Source organism: Sinocyclocheilus rhinocerous, unplaced genomic scaffold (genome assembly GCF_001515625.1).
Source record: "Sinocyclocheilus rhinocerous isolate Xijiao unplaced genomic scaffold, SAMN03320098_v1.1 scaffold653, whole genome shotgun sequence".
NCBI classification, from domain to species: Eukaryota; Metazoa; Chordata; class Actinopteri; order Cypriniformes; family Cyprinidae; genus Sinocyclocheilus; species Sinocyclocheilus rhinocerous.
The window spans coordinates 2,215-6,860 of NW_015642815.1; positions in this window are offsets into that span (position 1 = coordinate 2,215).

Consider the following 4,646-nt stretch of genomic DNA (forward strand, 5'->3'; position numbering starts at 1 on the left):
TTTTGGACTGAAGCAATGCAACACCCGCTGAGTGGCATCAAACAGCTTGAAAGATCAAATACAATTTTTAATATAACTCCGACTGGATTCGTCTGAAAGAAGAAAGTCATATACACCTAGGATGACTTGAGGGTGAGTAATTTATGGGCTAATTTTCATTTTTGGGTGAACTAACCCTTTAAATGTCTTAAATGGGAGAACATGAGAAACGAGCAGTAGTGTTGAACTTCTGACTCAGATTAACTTTGTTCATGAAAACTCCTCAAGCCCCAGTCGGCCCGCTTTGGACCAAGATATTGGTCAGGTCAAAAGCCCCTGTCTGCTGGCCAAGAGTTTGTTTCTCCTATTTCTGTTGTGTCTTAATGTGAAGAAGAGTTCAGGAGAAGAAACGCTAGATCAGCTTAATGTCAGCACTTCTTCGGATGAGAGGTAAAAAAAGTACTGACTTATGGATTGATTCAATGAATATTTACTCTTGATATTCAGGCATGTTAAAGTGTATTACGATTATATCTTTGGCTCCATGTAAAAATAAAACTAATTTAAATTTCAACACTCTTCAAAAAATATCATCCATTTCTGTAGAGCTGGACATTTTTATTAAGGATCAAATGAGTGAAAACCAACCTGTTTGTGTCCCAGTATCTTCATGTTTGACTCTGAATGTTTCTTCAATCTTCACGTCTTCACTCTCCTCTTTAATAAACTCCATCTTTATAATAGTGTGTCACGTGGATCTCAGCTTCAGCAGGTTTTCTGTGTTTGAACACTGTTCTGTTTAAGAGGAGAATAATTAACAGAAAGAAATATAAACCCAAAGTAAATCTCTGGGTGCGTCTCAATCAGCTCCCTAGTTCAGTAGTCAGCACACTAGTTAAGAGTCAGTCAGAGAGAGAGTTAATGGCTTTAAATTACCTGAAAAGACAAAAACAACAAAAACTAGCACTCAAAACAGAATACACAAGTTTTATATTTGTATTAAGATTTACTTTTGGGTATTTACTGATTTGTAGATTATATTTAATATATTCCACTTTAATGAAGACATTAGCAGTTGGTTTGTAACAGTTGTCATTACACATGTTTGTGTTTGTTGTTCTCTGTTTAGAGCAGCAGTGTGTCGTCAGCGCGCGCTGATTCCAGAGCTTCGAATCACTGAATCATTTTGAAAAGCGAGTGATTCATTTGACTCGGAGTTTAAAAAGATCCGTTTCTCCATCACTACTCGCCAGTGACTGAATTCGTGTTTATGATCAACTGAGCCTGCGTCCCATCCATCCTAAATTATATGTGATATTAGTAATTTTCAATACTATTTAGGGCAGATAGGGTGGACAGTATGCACATCGGGACGCAGAGTGATTCACGAAATGAGACGCACCTTTTCTGTTATTTACACATGGTGCGAGAGCGCTTGTACTTACACACACTATCCTTTATTTATGTCACTAACGTTAGATAAAGCATTCAAATGTTCGATAATCATTTATTTCAAAAGTTTTATATGCATTTCTCTAAACGAGTTGTATCGATTTAAATACTAAATGGCTAAAAACACTCACCTTTCTTCAGTCTTATTACATGCGGCGCGCGCTTATGACGTCACATCACCAAACCAAAATAAAAGTCTTTTAAACTTAAATCAGGCTGAATCCGAGATCAGCCCCTTATACCAAACTCACTTTCAGTGAGGGCCACATTTTAACATTATAGCTGCCATCAAAGGGCAGGTTGTAACTGTAAGACTGTACAAATGTTACTACTCCTTAACATATTGTTATACAACTGTCTCTTTAGTTTATTATTACTTGAGGCAATAAATATATAGGCTATTTGGTTAAAGTGGATTTCATTAGAAGTCTGTGACTGTAAAGGATTACATTGACGCTGGGTTTAAAACAGTTGGTTTTGACTGTGAACAGAAAAAAAGGCGGGGCATAGAGGAGAAACAATAATGTACAGTATGTGGAAAATAATGTGTTTTTTTAACTTTAAACCGCATAAACACATTTCATTACACCAAATACACAAAATAATGTTATTTTTAGCAGCATCATATGACCCCTTTAAACTGTTGCTCTCTTCGGGACACTTCCCACTCCTGTCTTTCATCTCGTTCTTTCTGAAATTGCATGAATGCTTGAAACATGCCAGCCAATGCATTGATCGCTGTATCACTCGAGGCTATTGTTGTGCTTGTTGCGATTGGTGCGTTCCGCATGTTATCAGTGCCGGAATTTAGACTGTGTAGTGTGATATGTTGTATGTATACGCATGAGGTATGGGTGTACGTATGTGCATAGTCTCATAATCACGGAGTCACTCCGTGACACATGTTATTGTAGCACAGTTTGTGCTGATTACAGTGTATGTACATATTTGTGTTTTTGAGAAAATAAGGTATAAACCTTAAAAAAGGTAAAGTGAAAAAAAAAGGTTAGTGAAAAAATCTATTTTTTAGGTCACTGAAACAAGGCCATAAAACACATACTGAACATTTGTTCACAAGACTTTTGAGAACTGGATGTGGTAGACTAGAGTTTTTGCAAAAACAATGTGAAAATCATCCTGCTCACTCATTCACAGAAAACAATATATTGATTTAACTTTTGTAAGTAAAATTACGATTGAATCACTGATGTCACATGGCACATTTTAACAATGTTCTTACTACGTTTCTGTGCGTTGATCGTGGTAGTACCCTTGCTGTTCATGGAGGGTCAGAATGCTCTCGGATTTCATCAAAAATATCTTAATTTGTGTTCCGAAGATGAACGAAGGTCTTACGGGTTTGGAACGACATGAGGGTGAGTAATTAATACCAGAATTTACATGTTTGGGTGAACTATCCCTTTAAATGTTCTGTTAGTTTAAGTTTCGGATTAAAGGGTTAGTTCACCTCAAAATATAAATTCTGTCATATGTTCACCCTTATGTGATTCATCTGAACACATTCACCCAAGACTCCTGCTGCTTCAAAATGACAAAAAATAAATTCAAATGAATTCAGCGATTTAATCCAAGTCATCTCAAGAGACACGATTGCTACAAAAGATTTAATTGCTACATAAACAAATGCAAAACGTGTTCTGTTACCCTGGTCATTGTGTAGGTCAAGAATAGGGATCTTACTCTGAAGAATTCTCCCTGGTGTGCTGGGCAGGGAAAGCGGTGTCTCTGCATCTGCCTGTGTGGTAGTTTCTTCTGTGAAAAAATGAACACACAGGGGAAAGAATCAGAGCTTAGATCTGAGATCACACATACTGGAAAAGCAAATAAAAGAACATTTATACTATTGCACATTCAAAAAAATGAAAATTCTCTCATCATTTAATCACCCTCAAGTTGTTCCAAAACTGTATGAATGCATTTCTTCTGCTGAACAGAAACAGCTTTGAAGAAAACGGTTGCTGGTCCCTATTGACTTTTATAGTATGGAAAACAGTACTAAGTGAATGGGGGACCAGCAATTCATACAGGTCTGGAGCAACCGGAGGGTTATTAAACAACAGAACGTCATTTTTGGATTAACTATCCCTTTAAATAGGATTGTTTTCTCGTGCTTGAATAACAAATCAAAAATAAGATTATGTAATTTTAGTCTTAATTGTTTATTGTAATCTAAACAGATTAGAGTGTTTCAATTTCCCAACAATAAATTACAAAGGAAAAACTAAACAAACATCTAAACGACCTGTATGTTATGACAGTATCATAAAACAATTACTGTGCTTACATCAGCCAGAAAGACAAGTGAATCTTCTTTTTCTTTGAAGAATGCCAGCATCACCAATATAGCAGCAAGGTCAGGCTACACATCAGATTCTTTCTCTGTCTGCGAGGACTGTCCTCACCTCGTTTCTCCAGCGAAGCAACTGAGAATTGAAGCAATAGAGCAACCATTGTTCTGTTTCCAGTGATGGACTCCCTGAGTCTTGATTCTAGTTCAGTGCCTGTAAGTGTACTGAAATGCTGGATCAGGAACCTCTTCATGAACAGGAAAGGCCAATCCGGCTTTAGTTTGTCAATGCTAGGTGCAGGCAATGCATTGATGACACGTCGCTGGGCCTCATATGTGACCATCATCAGCTCATTTACTCTTGCCTTATCTGCTCCATGTTGCCCTCTTGAGTGAAAATGCTTTTAAGCTCTTCCTCCTCACTTAGAGAGCATCTTGTTTCTCCCTCAGGGAGAACACCCGGCCGTTATCAGAGTCAGTCAGCGCTGTGCATGTGTTGTTTTGTAACTTTCAACTTATAAAATTAGGATGAGAAAAGTGTGAGTCTGTAATTTGAAATAAGGTGGGGAAAAAAAAACCCCAAGAGCGACGTCATCAGAAGCAGGGTGGGCGGAGTTAATGCACACGCACGGTGATAATGGATACCTTCATGAGTGATGTGAGTTATTATTGATTATTTTTAAAGTAATATTATGAATGAACCGTCTTGTTGTTATATCTAACATTTTTGCTCAGACTCGGCTCAGAGAGCACAGAGATGATAGCAAATAAGTAAAGCTAACGTCAGCAGCCATGGCTGGACGAGCAATCGTTATTATAATCCAAATGGGCAAACAGTCTAAATTATTATGCAAGTTGACTCGAGATACAAAAAAAATGCAAAACTGCAAAGTCGCATTTGTCATCC